The sequence below is a fragment of the Mobula hypostoma genome, chromosome 4 (assembly GCF_963921235.1).
Source record: "Mobula hypostoma chromosome 4, sMobHyp1.1, whole genome shotgun sequence".
NCBI classification, from domain to species: domain Eukaryota; kingdom Metazoa; phylum Chordata; class Chondrichthyes; order Myliobatiformes; family Myliobatidae; genus Mobula; species Mobula hypostoma.
The window spans coordinates 64,309,532-64,325,356 of record NC_086100.1 but is presented as its reverse complement, the minus strand read 5'-3'; the positions used below and the strand labels follow the sequence as shown (position 1 = coordinate 64,325,356).

At 38.9% G+C, this 15,825-nt stretch overlaps 1 protein-coding gene across 1 annotated transcript in view; it reads right to left on the bottom strand.

The window, feature by feature from the left end:
* Positions 1-15,825, bottom strand: part of cul3b (cullin 3b) — a 104,978-nt gene that overhangs the window by 70,694 nt on the left and 18,459 nt on the right. The window lies entirely within an intron of this gene.

Sequence of the window (15,825 nt, the reverse complement as noted above, 5' to 3'; positions counted from 1 at the left end):
TGATAGGTGAACAAATTACAGAATCACATGCAGACATCTACTGCAACATCCCAGACTATAGCACAATACATGAAGTCTATTTGTTTAATCAGTTCAAAACTCACAAATACATTAAACATCAAAAAGCTTGCAATTTTATAGCCTCTAATATAACAGAGCATTCCAAAGAGTTTCACAGAAAACTTAATGAACAATATCTGAGAGTCAAAGGCACACATCTTCACAATTCTTTAGAACAAAATCTATAATGAACCCAATTTTGTAATTTTCAATAGCTTAATCAGATCATTCCTCATTAAGTTTACCTTTTGCCATCAAGTTGCAAAATGCTTAAAGGATTAAACTATCAGTTATTCTTATGTACCCACACTGTTCTCCCCATATTGTACACATATTCAGTAGGTGTCCAATGAGCCAAAAGAGGTAACCCAGTTGGGAGTTGAAGCTTAATCTCTACGCAAAAAGAAAATATTCTAAATTGTCTTTGACCTAAAATTGATAACTGCTTATTCTGTCAAATGAAACTTCATATACCACAGTTTTGCTTAATCACGTTGCTTATTGAACCACATAAAGATAATTTACTCAATAACATGGTGATTTGAAATTTTGTATTTCCGTAAAAGTGCAAGTAAAAACAGAAATGTTCTAGCCATTTAAAAATTTATGAAGTTAATATAGCATTTGCTATCTATAATATTCAGTCAGTTGGCTTAATAACAAATCTTAACAATTTGGCCAAAATTAACGTTGAAGGAAAATGAAAATAAAGCTAATATTAAAAATATGAAAAACAATGTGCTAAATTACTCAACAGGTTAGGCAGCGTCCATGGAAAGAAAAATATTTAATGCTTCATGCTGAAAGATCCTTTGCCCAGAACTTGGAAAGACCTTGCAAGTTAGTCACACGTTCAAGACAAGATATGGGATATATGGCAATCCCTCTCATATGGCAAAGCCAAGACTGGTATGGGGGAATAAAATGTTAAAATCATCCAGTCATTTAGGTAAACAGGGCAGTCAGAGGGAATAAAAATTGGAAGAAAAGCTGATGACAGAGGGTGAAAATACAAACCAAAGAAAGTAAAAGCTGTTTTTCCTCCTCCTGTGTAAACAGGGAGAGACAAACTAAGACGATATCACAAATGGATGATTTACAGTTGAAATGGCTACCTCTGATTCAGACAGAGAAAGTGAGTTTCCTTACATTGCAAATTTGGACATTGAGCAAGTTGCAGCCTTGCTCATGTGGATCCAAAAAAGACAAGATGCAATTCTTCAAGTTCATGTCAATAGGTCAGAATGGGAAAAGGATGGAGAATTAAAACATGGCAGGCAATTGGAAAATGAGTCATCCCTGGTGACTGAATGCTGGTGTTTACAATACAGAAGTCCAGTGTTTCATTTCTCCAAAGTAAAAGAGGCCATATTGTGAACACACAAGTGAATCACCTCCTTGTTTGGTTTTCAGGATATGCACAGAGGAAAAAAAGGGTTAAAAAAAAAGGGCGTAACTGGCATCTCCTATGTAGGAAAATTCCATAATAGGGAGTGGCTGGAGACAGTAGGGCAGACCACCGAGTCACAAATGAAAGAGTCGCACCAAAATGCTGAAGTGGGAGGGAAAGTGTGGTTGATGGTAGAATCTGGACAAAGCTGACAAAGAAGAATCCTTGCTGCATGCCCTTTATAACAAAGAAATCCTTTATTAATTCACAACAAATATTTTCACATTACTACTCCAGACTAAATTGAAAAATAAATGGTGCACTGAACCAAAAATTTTACCTGCGTGACTTGAAAACTTTCAGTATACAAGATAGTGGTGGTTGATGAAGAGACTTATAACTTAAAACAAATTTTTGCATCTGCCTGAAAGAGTGGGAGATGCAAGTGTGTACAGTGAGAATAGTTCAGGATTGTTTAACAATTAATGTCATTCCCAGTACACAAGTGTAAAGGAAAATTAAATAATTGTTACGCTAGATCCAATGCAGCACAAAAACAAAAAAGAACACAATAATAAAAAACAATAAATATACACAAAATAGCTTATATACATAGATTAATTGTACGTACATAAAGTGACACTGGACACAGGACTGGCTGTGCATCAGATGACTGACAGGAAATGATAAAGGAGTGGAGGTGGGGTGGGGGTTGGAGGCGTGGGTTAATGGGGGGAGGCATTGGTCAGCTTTATTGCCTGGAGAAAGTAACTGTTTTTGATTCTGGTGGTCCTGGCATGGATCCTATATCGTAGCGGCCTCCCTGATGAGAATGGGAGGAACAATCCATGAGCAGGTAGGTAGGATCCTTCATGATTTTACTGGCCTTTTCTGGCACCTTTCTATATATGTCCTTGATGGAGGGCAAGCTGGTGCTGTTGTTATGCTGGACAGTTTAGCCTTCCTATCCACTGCAATGTAGTTTCAGTACCATGCAGTGATGCAACATGTTAAGATGCTCTTTATTGCGCATCATAGGCACTAGACTCCTCGGCATTAAGGACATTTTCAAAAAACGATGCCTCAAAAAGGTGGCATCCACCATTTAGGACCCAATCACTGAGGAGATGCCCTCTTCTCATTAATACTATTAAGGAGAAGGTACAAGAGCCTGAAGACACACACAATGTTTCAGGAATAGCTTTTTCCCCTTCTGCCAGATTTCTGAAATGGACAATGAACCCATGTACACTAACACTCTTTTTTTGCTCCTTTTACACTACTTTCAGTCACAAGGGTGCCAGTGAACAATGATTCCTCAGGCGACATCATCCAGATAGTCAACTATTTCACCTTTTCTACACCTTTTACTTTTTAAAAAAAATCTTAATTGTGTTTCAGATACTGTTGGAGCCTGTGACTTACAGCTTGGCATTCAATCAAGTAAGTGATCTAGGGCTCTGATGTTTGCCAAGAAATTCCAGGAGAGGACCACGAGCACAATCTGCCCGGAATCTGGGTTCGGGGCCATGATCAATCACATTTCTTGCCAATTGAAGCGGAGATTGAAATATCAAGGCAAATGCGGAGGCCGGGTTGTTCTTAACAGTTCAGGTTAGAGGTCATTCCCTATGGGAAACTGTGTTAGGTCAGAGGTCACTCCCCACAGAAGGCCGTGTCGGGTTAAGGCCCTGCAGGAGTGAGTTCCAGTTGTTGCTCTTCTTGATGCTGATGGAGGATGTTTTTGAACTTCCCAGATGTGATTATCAGCATGGACCATAGTTTATATTGGTCTCCTTCAGCTTTTCTGTTTTCTTTCTTGTTGCCGATTGGGGTGGGCCATATGTTCCTTTTTTTGGGTGACTGAGGGGGTTGGGTGTTTGATGTTACTGTCACTATTTTTTTTTGCACGAGGGGAGCTTGGGGGTTAGGAGTTTGATATTTTAGCTTCCACGTCCAGGTGGGCGATCTGTTAGGGTTTATGTGGGGGGGGGGGTTGGGATTTACGAGTTTTGTTTCTTTTTCATGTGGGAGAGGTGCCTCAACGACTTCCATGATTTTTCTGCATTTTATGGCCATCTTGAGAAGACAAATTTCAGAGTTATAATCTGCATAGTTTTTTTATTATTATGCATTGCAATGTACTGCTGCTGTAAAACAAATTTTACAACATATTGCAGTGATATTAAACCTGATTTTGATTTGTTGAAGGACGCAAGTAAGGATGTTCATAGTCCAGCTCTCTGTCCTCCTCAGAAAGTAGAAGTGTTGTTGAGCTTTCCTGAATACGTAAAATGTATTCTGGGATCATGAGAGTTTGCAGGAGATATGCACACCTAAGAGTTTGAAACTGCTCACACTTTCTACTTCTTTGCCACCGATGTAAAAAGGGGTTGAGTCCTCTTGAAGTCCATAACCACCTCCTTTGTCTTGTAGACATTTAGAAAGAGACTAGTTACCTGACACTGAGTCTGAAGCTCTTCCACATCCTCTCTACGCCATCTCATCGTTGTTGGTGATGAGCTCCACCACTGTTGTGTCATCAGTAAACTTGGCAACGTGACTACTCGTGTGTTTGACATGCAGTAATGCATGAGCAGAGTGTACAGTGTTGGGCTCAGCACACAGCCCCCAGAGGCACCCATATAGAGAATGATGGGAAGAGAGGTTGTGCACCCTGACTATCTGAGGTGTGTTGGTAAGGAAATCCAAGACTCAGTTGCACAATGATGTACTTAGGCTTGTTAGGAGTTCTGAATTAGACAAGCATAGCTTCCACCTGTGCTGTGGGTACTGAAATAATGATTTCTCACCTGACTGAATAGCAAATTTCCAAGCATTGTTCATGGAAAAATAATGAAGCTACCTCTCTAAAATTCCTCACTCCATGTTTTACCTCTTCTGACTGATTGATCCACATATTTAAATCCCAGCTTTTGACTAAAAATTTAAAGTTTCATTCTACGATGTTTGTCATTATGCATACAAGACAAACCAGTTTTTCAGTTTCTAAAACTTTACAAGTTAACATTGTCACACATTTCTGAAATACTCATTCATGTGCAAAACTTTTCTACCCTACATCTTTCTACCTTACAGATCAATTCTAACTCTCCCCCCCCCACTACAGAATTTCATTTTCTTCATCTCCCTAGTAAATGAATATCCAAGTAATATCAAAACAATAATTCAAAATAATAGTTACAGTGCAAACTTGGGACAGTTTTCACATTTAAGTATTAATCATTACATTTGGCAAAAATGATATTTGACATCTTCCCTCATTTCTTAATCATATTCACAATTTATAATGGTCTGTTTCAAACGAGTGTCAAACTAATTAGCCAGTAAACTAGGGTGCAATTTAAAACTGGGAAATTATAACACAAAGGGGTTGAAGTTATATCTTGGATGCCACACTTCCAGCCTCAGACTCTGAAACTGTCAATAATTGTGCATCTAATAAATATTTGCAATAACTTTCCTTCATACTTCTAGCATCATACTTAAAAAAAAAACAAAGGCTATTTAATCATTCATGGAAATTCTCGAAGAGCAAAATAGCAAACGCAATCAGAAATTAGCATCTTATTTCATCTTCTCAAATGATTGAGCAAACACATTTCTGGTCTTTAGTCTAAACAGCAATGAAATCAGCATCCTTACCCACTGTTCACTTAACGGTATATATATATATATACACATATACACACACACAAAGACCAGTAAAGAGGCAGAATCTATTTCCAAAGAACATGAGCAAATCAAGTACAGTGCCTTGTAAAAGTATTCAGCCCCCAACCTTTTGTTCACATATATTAGTATTACAACCAGGGATTTTGATCTGTTCAAATGAGAATTTTTATTTGTGAATCACATGCTTCCCCCACCACAGTAGAGCCCCCCAAAAAACAGAAAATTGTAAAGCATGAAAAACTAAAAATTCAAAACTGAAATGTCAGCAGTTCAAAAGTATTCATTCCCCTATGCTCAGTACTTAGCTGAACCATCTCTTGCAGCTATTACAGCAAATAGTCTTTTTGGTTAAGTCTCTATGAGCTTTGCACAACATGATGCAGCAAGATTAGCCCATTCCTTCCTGTAAAATTGCCCAAGCTAGGTTAGTTGGGGAACAGCAGTGGACAGTAATCTTGAGGTTTTGCCAGAGATGGTTGATTGGGTTAAGGTCAGGACTCTGACTGGGCCACTCAAGGGCATAAATATTTTTCATTTGAAGCCACTTCATGATTGCTCTGGCAGAGTGCCTTGGGACATTGCCCTGCTGAAAGACAAACTTCCTCCCTATTTTAAGCTTTCTGGCAGAGGCTAGCAGGTTTTTATCCAGGATCTTTCTGCATTTAGTAGTATTCATCTTTCAATTAATCCTGACCAGATTTCCATTCACTGTTGCAGAAAAGTATCATCCAAGCATGATGCTATCTCTACCAAGCTTTACCATAGGGATGGTGTTATATAACTGATATGCAGTATTAGATCTGTGCCACAAGTACTGCTTAGTGTTGAGACCAAAAAGTTCCACTTTATTTTCATCCAACCACAAGACCTTCTTCCATATCTTTACAGTATCTTCTAAGTGACGTTTTGCAAATTATTTACGGGCAAGTATGCTTTTTTTTTTAGCCAGGGCTTCTTCCTTGCTACTCTTCCATAAATACCCTTTTTGTGCAAAGTCTTAGAAATTGTGGACCATAAACTTCATCTCCAATCACAGCCACTGACTTCCGCAGCTCACTTACAAGTGTCATTCTTCTCTGGTGACCAAGTTTAGAGGGATGGCCTGACCCAGGCAGTGTGGCTGTGCCTTCATATTTTTCCACTTTTTCACAAGATGGACTGCACTGAGCTCAGAGGTATGTTCAATGCCTTTGAGATGGTCATGTACTCTTTCCCAGATTTACATTTCTCTATTATCATTTCCCTGACTTGCCTTGAATGTTCTTTTGTCTACATTTTGGTTTGGTCTGTTGAAAATCTACCATACTTGTATGGCGGGAGGAGAAGATGGCGGCATGACGGTGAAATATCGTATTTGTTAAATAGGGGGCCGTGCACAATTCTGATTTAATGGAGACAGACGTGAGAAGCACGGAGGAACATCTGGAGAAACTTCTGAAATGCCCCATTTGCTGCCGCTGCTACTATGCGATCCAGAATCTCCGACAGGTAGGCCCCAAATCCTTGGCTTTGCCTGTTGCCGGGGTCGAAGTGCTTGGCAGAGATGGTGCTCGGTATCAGAGGCTCGAAATTTTCGGACAACTCAGAGTCGAACTGTGGTCGAGTGCTTCCAGGATGCTGCATTGGCAAGTTTGCAGTGCTGGAAGGCTCATGGCAGGAAGCGTTTTCTTCCTTCTACCGTCTGCATGAGGTCATGAGACTTTCGAGAGACTTTGAACTTTTTTTTACCGTGCTCATGGCCTGTTCTTCATCAAGTTACGGTATTGCTTGCACTGTTGTAACTATATGTTATAATTATGTGGTTTTTGTCAGTTTTTCAGTCTTGGTCTGTCTTGTGTTTCTGTGATATCACACTGGAGGAACATTGTATCATTTCTTAATGCATGCATTACTAAATGACAATAAAAGAGGACTGTGGGTCCTCAATCATTATACTGTTGGACTTTTTTGGAGGGAGGGGTCCTGCCGAAGGGTCTCGGCACAAAATGTCAACTGTACTCTTTTCCATAGATGCTTCCTGGCCTGCTGAATTCCTCCACCATTTTCTGTAGGTTATTTATCTTTAAGAATTTATTTAAAAAGATGATCTTCTGATTTTCTACATCAACAAATTGGGTGAGTTGATAAGGAAATATACAGCATTGGACCTGAAAATGAGCACAGTAATTACAAAGGGAACGACTACTTTTATAGACTCCATTTTTGGTTTTTGATTTTTAGTAAATTGTTGATAGGTTTTAGAATTTCTTTTGATTTGACATGATGCACAATGTTTTGTAGATTAGCTCAAAAAAATCCTAGATCAATATATTAAATTTAGAAAATGAGAGAGTAAAATGTGAAAATAGTTATGGAGGTTGAATTGAGGCTCGGGTCTTGAAGCTTATTGATTAGTTTTGAGGGAATGATTGTATTGAATACCGAGCTGTAGTCGATAAAGAACATCCTGACGTATGCATCTTTGCTGTTCAGATTTCCACGGTTGAATGAAGAACCAATAAGGTGGCATCTACTGTGGACCCGTTGCTTCGGTAGGCAAATTGGAATGGATCCAAGTCACTTCTAGACAGGAGTTGATATGTTTCATCACCAACCTCTCAAAACACTTCATCACTGTGAATGCAAGTCAGCAGTTCCCAACTGTTTTCGTTCCAATGAGCCTTACCATTAATTAAGGGGCCCATGGACCCCAGGTTAAGAATCCCTGATGTAAAGTGCTATAAGACTTCAGGATTGAAGGACATCCATTTAGAACAGAGATGCTTTAGATCCTTTAGCCAGAGGGTGGTAAATCTGTGGAATTTGTTGCCATGAGTGGCTGTGGAGGACAAGTCTTTGGGTGCATTTAAGGCAGAGATAGATGGGTTCTTGATTAGCCAGGGCATCAAAGGGTATGGGGAGGAGGCAGGGAGTGGTGATGACTGAAAGAATTGGATCAATCCATGATTGAATGGTGGAGCAGGCTCGATAGGCTGAATGGCCTACTTCTGCTCCGATATCTCAATATCTTATGGTCTTATAGATGATAGTTGCTGAGGCAGGTTACCATGTTCTTCTTAAGCATCAGTATAATTGAAACCTGCTTGAAGCGGGTGGAACCTGAGACTGCTGAAGCGAGAGGTTAATCATCTCATGAACACTCCAGCCAATTGATCAGCACAGGTCTTTAATACTTGATCAACTGGCTGGAGTGTTCACTGAGATATTTAACCACCTGCTTCAAACAGGCTTCAATTATAGTGATGCCCAAGATAACCTGGATCAATGACTGTTGTCCAGTAGCACTTATCCCCACAGTATAAGTTGGTGAGGTTGGTGAGGAAACAAAACTCCTGTCCAAGAAGTAACCTGGATCCACTCTAGTTTGCCTACTGGAGTAACAGCTCCACAGCAGATGCCATCTCATTGGCTCTTCACTCGAACATCTGGACACCAAAGATGCATTCATCAGGATGCTCTTTCTTGATTACAGCTCAGCATTCAACATCATCATCCACTCAAAACTAATCAATAAGCTTGAAGACCTTGGCCTCAAGACCTTCTTGTGCTATTGGATCCTTGATTTCCTCACTTGCAGACCCCAGTCAGTTCAGATTGGCAACATCTCCTATACAATCTCCATCAGCACAGGTGCAACACAAGGTTGTGTGATTAGCCCCCGCTCTATTCACTTTACACTTATGACTGTGCGGCTAAGCACAGCTCCAATGCCATATTCAAGTTTGCTGATGACATCACTGTTGCACGCCGAAATCAAAGGTGGTGACAAATCAGCATACAGGAGAGAGACTGAAAATCTGAGTGCTACCATAACAACTTCTTACTCAATGTCAGCAAGACCAAGGAGCTGATTACTGACTTCGGGAGGAGGAAACCAAAGGTCCGTGAGCCAGTCCTCATCAGGGAACCAGAGGTGGAGAGGGTCAGCAACTTTAAATTCCTTGGTGTTATAACTTCAAATGACCTGTCAGACCCAGCACACAAGCGCAATTATAAAGGAAGTACGGCAACACCTCTATTTCCTTCAGAGTTTGTGAAGATTTGACATGACTTTGACAAACTTCTTATAGATGTGTAGTAGAAAGTGTGTTCATTGGATTCATCACACCCTGGTAATGGAAACACCAATGGCCTTGAATGGAAAATCCAACAAAAAGTAGTGACCTAGTCCATCACGGGTAAAGCCCTCCCCACCATTAAGCACATCCTAATGAAGCACTGTCACAGGAAAGCAGCATCCATCATCAGGGACCCCACCACTCAGGACATGCTCTCTTCGCACTGTTGCCATCAGGAAGGTGGTAGAAGCGCCTCACTACTTGCACCACCAGGTTCAGCAAGAGTTAAAGAACCAAAGAGGATAACTTCACTCAACTTCACTTACCCCATCAGTGAAATGTTCCCACACCTATGGCCTCACTTTCAAGAATTATTCATCTCTTGTCTTTGATATCTATTGCTTATTTAATATTCTTTCTTTCTGTACTTAAAGTTTGCTGTCTTTTGTACACTGGTTGAAAGTCCAAGTTGGTGCAGTATTTTATTTATTCTGTTATGGATTTATCACAAGAAAATGAATCTTAGGGTTATATATTGTGACATATATATACTTTACTAATAAATTTACTTTGATCTTTTTAAGTACATTTTCAAGGCATTATGTTTTCAGGTCACCCCAGAAATTCACTTTTTTAAGCTTCAAGTGACAATTACATCACTTACCAATTCCTAAGCTCAAGCATTGGACATTTACACTGGATTAATGTAATAACTAGTATTAAGTAATGCAAAAAATGATAATTTAATGTTTCAAAAATAGGCATGGAATGAGAAAGCAGTTTGAGAGTAAAATCTCAGATGAGGAGACTTAATTACTTGTATTTGAAAACTGTTGTAATGCTCCTTGAGAAATTAACAATGGCAGAGTGAACTTGCAAAATGTATTAACATCCTTGAAATACAAAACCAATAGATTTATTCAAGATCGTGACAAATAGCGCAACTTCTTATTAAGAAACTTCATGATAAAAGACAGTTTTCATAACGATGGAAAAATTATAGCAGTTTTTCCAAAGCCACAATGCTGCAAATACTGGAAATGTGAAATAGCAAGTATGGAAAGCTCTAAGCACCTCTAGTTGTCAAAGATGGAAAATCAATTCCTGTTTTAGGTTCATTCACAACTGGGATAAAACAAGTTTGAGATGACCACTTAGTGATGTAGTGATGGCAATGCCACTTACTGAAAACGGGTGGTAATAAGATCTCCTGAAGTGTATATAAAGGAGGAACGAAAAAAATTCCAGGAGAAAACACACCAGAAATGTAAGGTATAAATCTGGAAAGGCTTGAAACTGTTGAATTCAGTTTTAATCTCCAAAACCTAATTTATGCAAAGCCAGATTAAAAGGCTGCTGTTCCAAGCTTTCAATTAATTCCATCAGAATTGATTGTGGCCAAAGACAGAAGGTAAGAGTGTTGGTGGAATGAGAATTAAAATGATAGGAAACAGGAAGCTCTGGGTAATCCTGCTGACAAGGCAGAGATGACCTATATTTGGTTTCTCATGTATAGGAAATAATGCAAACTGTAATGCGATATATTAATACGGCAATAATGCATCTAAATAGCTGTGCACTTGGGTGGAAGATGGGAACATAGGAGGCAAAAGAGCAGGTCTGGCATCAGGGTTAACATGAAATACATGATTACATATTTCACCAAGGTGTAGAGGGGATTAGAAAATTGTAGCCATGTCAGTAGATTACGTAAGCCACAGTTGTTTTCTTTGGAAAAGAGGTGGCTAACAGAAGATGCAAGTAAATTCCAGCAAGTGTAGGACATGTGCACATATATTTGCACACCAAAATCTCAAGCAAAAGATTTTACCAGCAAATTTGTCACTATGCTCCAGCAACCGTTTTTGCACAAGTCCAGTATCGTGGACTTACAGTTCATTAGCATTCACACAAGGAACTTAAAGGCGGATGTTATGCAAGAATTATCAAACATTCATCCATATGGAAATTTTATGTTTGTGGAGAATAAAGGTATTTAAAAAGTTCGTGGTAATGACCTTAGATGGATATTTGAAGTATTTTTTTATATATCTCTAGAAGCATAGTCTTGACAGATTTCAGAGGTTTGAGCCAATTCATAGGCAGCACTCTTCTGACCTACCCTTCCAACTGCAGATTAGAGTCCAGAGCCTTGAGTCTATGCAAGACCTCATCATTATCTTACAAACATTTCAACACATTCTATTCCCAGAAACAAACACAATTATTTAATGTTTGAGAGAGGTTTGGATAGGTACACGGATAGTCAGGATATAGAGGGCTATGGCCCCAGTGCAGGTTGACAGGAGCAAGCAGTTTAAATGGATTCAGCATGGATTAGATGGGCTGAAGGGCCTATTTCTGTGTTGTATTCCTCTATGATCATGTGTGCCAAGCAGAAAAAGTATACTCAGCTATAACAAAACCAATAAAAATCCTTCGAGCTGAGAAAAGATAAACTCAGTGCTTGCCTATTGCATACAAGATATCTACAAGCATGTAAAGTACCTCAGATCTGTATTTTATGCCCCAGCAAAGACTAAATTTCAAGAGATCTTTGTGCAATTCTAAAAATGCAATGTCTTTGAAGCACTTTCACCTGTTTTTCAAATATTAGTTTATTTAATTCCAAAATCTGAAATGTTATGAAAATTCACTGATAGTACAGAGCACATATAGGATGGTTAAGTTATATGACTAAGCAGCCAGAGCACTAGACCTTTGATCCAACTAAGTTCAAACACCATCATGGCAGTAAAATTTAAATTTGCGTATATTAAACAAGTTCTGGAATTTTATAATAAAATGCTCGTCCCAGTGACAGTTACCATCAAAACTACAGGATTGTGGCAAAAAAAAAACTCATTTTATTCACTAATGTCCATCACAGAAGAAAATGTGTTATCCTTACTTGGTCAGGCCCATACACAACTGCAAAATTACCAATGTTGCTGAGCTTTCGTTACCTCCTTAGTTCAGAGATTCTACACAAGAGTCAGTGACTGTAGCAGCTTTGTCAAAGCAGCTAACATTTTACCAGGCAGCATTTAGACTTCCACATAATTAAACTACCTAACATTTTAAGACACATGAAAAGAAAATCATTGACAAATCAAAAAATATATTGTATTAGATAAATGGCTTGCTTTAATAAAATATAAGTGACACCAAAATTCAACAGCAAAGCCTAATTCCGTGAAGCTGCAAAGCAAGAATTCCACATATCAATAACATTTGGTCAGAAAGTGCTCAATACTGATAGCCCTCCAAAGTAAAAAAAAGACTCATTCACTAGCAACGCAGCCTGCACCACTGAACAATGGATAATTGCTCAATTCTGCAGAAATATACAGTGACCAGAGCAGTTGACTAAAATGCCAGTTTTAATATGCCAAAAACTGAAGCATGATGTTCAAGAGTAATTTGATCAATTTTTCTTTTAATTTTTGTTTTAAATATCCTGCAATTAATCACCTTCAACGGTTGAAATGAATGGTGTAACAAACAATGAAGTCTTCAAGACATAAGGAATGAATGAATCAAGAATTAAACATACAAGGACTTTCCACTCACTCAGATACTGCTCTATCTGGGGTCTGACAAGGAAGTTTTTATGGATTTTATTTCTATTTTAGAACCACTTCCTACCTACACAATGTCTATACTTCAACTTAGAGGCTCAAACTATTTGTCCAGTGCTCCAAATTGAACAAGCCAAATTTTTCTTCAACTGAACATCAACAAGCCAGATAAACTATTTTCTTCAGTTCACTTAAAAATCTTTAACTTATCAATGACTCTCGCCCTCTGGTACCAATCCAAAATGGAATAGGACTACAACCTAAATTTCATATAACTTTGTCAAAGTTCAAAGTACTTTTATTATCAAAGTGGGTATATGTCACCACATACAATCCAGAGATTCATTTTCTTGCAGGCATTCCCAGTAAACGCAACACACATAATAGAAGCAATGAAAGACCACATCCAACAGGATGGACAAACAACCAATGTGCAAAAGACAACAAACTGTGTAAACACAAAAACAAAAATAAATAAGCAATAGAGAATATGAGATGAAGACTCCTTGAAATATTCCCATAGAAACTGCCAATGATTGATGAAATGAGGAACAAAATTCAAAGAGTTACGGTATTGTGCAGACTTAGGCACCCTAGATTTTTCATAAGTTTTGTTTCAGATCTTTATTTTTGTCTTCTACATTAGTGTGTCAGTAGAAAAGAGCAAATTTTAGATTTCCATTCATTTTCCAAATACATGTTAGAGATTTTTAAAAATATCTTGTTAAAAGGTAACACACCAAGTAATAGACCTCTTTTCAAATAAAAACTTGATGACTTTATAGGCTCACAGACCAGTCCATGATTAAACAATGGTAACAAACAGGATGCTAACCATGAATGACATACTGAGTTGAATGAACTAAACTGAGGAACTGAAACAGAAAAGGGTGTAGAAGGAACCAAACTAAGCGAAGGACAACAAAACTAAAAGATGACGGTGTGGCATATGTGACAGTTTAACCTTCAAATCATCAACTCTTAAACCATGGCAAAAGCAAGCATAGCAACAAGACACAAGGTGTGCACCTGCATCCAAGCAGAAATTTCATGGCAGACAGGAGTTTCTAGTTGTGCTATCCAAGCTCTTCTGAAGAAGCACAAAGAAACAGGCAAGGTTGAGGACTAGAAGCACAGTGGTCAGCCATGGAAACTGATGAGAGATACAAACTAATGTCCCTTGTCAACTGGAAGAATTCAAGCAGGGATATCAGCTCTGAACTCTCAGAAACCACTGGAACACAAATATACCACTCTACTGTCTGAAGAAGTCTTGTCAGAAGTGGTCTTCATCGAAGAACAGCTGCCAAAAAGCCTTTCCTCCAAAGTGGAAACAAAGCTAAGAGACTCACCTACGCACAAAAACAAGGACTGGAGTGTCGAACAATGGCAGCAAGTTCTCTGGACTGGCAAGTCAAAATTTGAAAATTTTGGCTCAAACAGGAGTCAGTTTGTCTGTAGAGCTAGAACGCTACATGGATGACTAACTGCAGCCAACAGTGAAGAATAGTGGAGATTCCCTGCAAGTTTGGGGTTGCATTTCTGCAAATGGAGTTGGTGATCTGGTCAGAATTAAATAGGATCCTCACTGTAGAAAGGTACAAGCGGATTCTAATCCATCACACAATACCATCAGGGAAATATCTGATCAGTCCCAACCGCATTCTGCAGCAGGACAATGACCCTAAACAGACAGTCAAAGTCATAGAGAACTATCTTCAGTGAAAAGAACAAGGAGTTCTGCAACAAATTATGGCCTCCACAAAGCCATGACCTCAACATCAAGGCTGTCTGGGATTATCTGGAGAGACAGTAGCAAGTGAGACAGACAATGTTTACAGAAAAACTATGGCAAGTTCTCCAAGATGCTTGGAATAGTCTGCCAGCCGAATTTATTATAAAACTGAACAAAAGGGTACTTAACGGAATTGATGCAGTTTAAAGGCAAAGGGCGCTCACACTGAATATTGATTTGATTTAGTTTTTTTTTTAAACTGCTCTTCACTGTTTTTTTGATATTTAGAAATTTTTCATTTTATAATTTTTGAAAGCATCACTTTACAGATTTTTTTTTTTACAGATGTGCCCAAGACTTTGCACAGTACTGCACTTCTGCATGGACATTTGACCTGTTCAATAATGCAAGGATCTCATACATGACCTAAAAACTGCATATCTACACTCTTAACATTGCCTGTTAACACTTTGAAAACTCCTAGCTCTTACTTCACATTTTAATAAAGCCCTTATCCGTGTCTTGTTATTTCCTAATTGACTATCTCATTCCATTTTTCCTAAAGTTGACATCAGCACTGGGTGGGGCCTCACATTCTCTTTACCCTGTATACCTCAGACTTTAAATACAACACTGAGGTATGTCATCTGCAGAAATTCTCTGATGATTCAGCAATAGTTAGTGTATAAAGGGAGGACAGGAGGATGAATACAGGGCCCTAGTGGAGGACTTTGTCATATGGTGCAAGCTGAATCAACTGCAGCTCAACATTAGTAAGACACAGGAGATGGTGATGGACTTCAGGAAGACTAAGCCTGCACTGCTCCCTATTACTATTGATAGTGACAATGTGGATGTAGTGAGGACCTACAAGTACTTGGGGTGCACCTGGATGACAGATTTGAGTGGAGCACTAACACAAAGGCTGGGTAGAAGGAGGATGAGAGTCGCCTCTACTTTCTGAGTAGACTGAAATCCTTTGGAGTATGCAGGCCTCTCCTTCACATGTTCTACCAGTCTGGTGCCTTCAGTACAATCTTCTTTGCTGTGGTGTGCTGGGGCAATAGCATCAACATAGGTGTGTGCCACCTTGGCTGAACAGAGGAGCACTTTTAGTAATAGATTAAAACAACTGCACTGCTCCAACAGCACTATGAGGACATTCTTACCCTCTGCCATCAGGCTCTATAATAAGTCCACATATAGCCAGGGAAGTAATGACACCCTCTTGTTAGACTGTTGTGCAACTTAATTTTTATTCTTTCTTCTTCTCTTCTAATATTTACATATCTGCACTTGTAATGC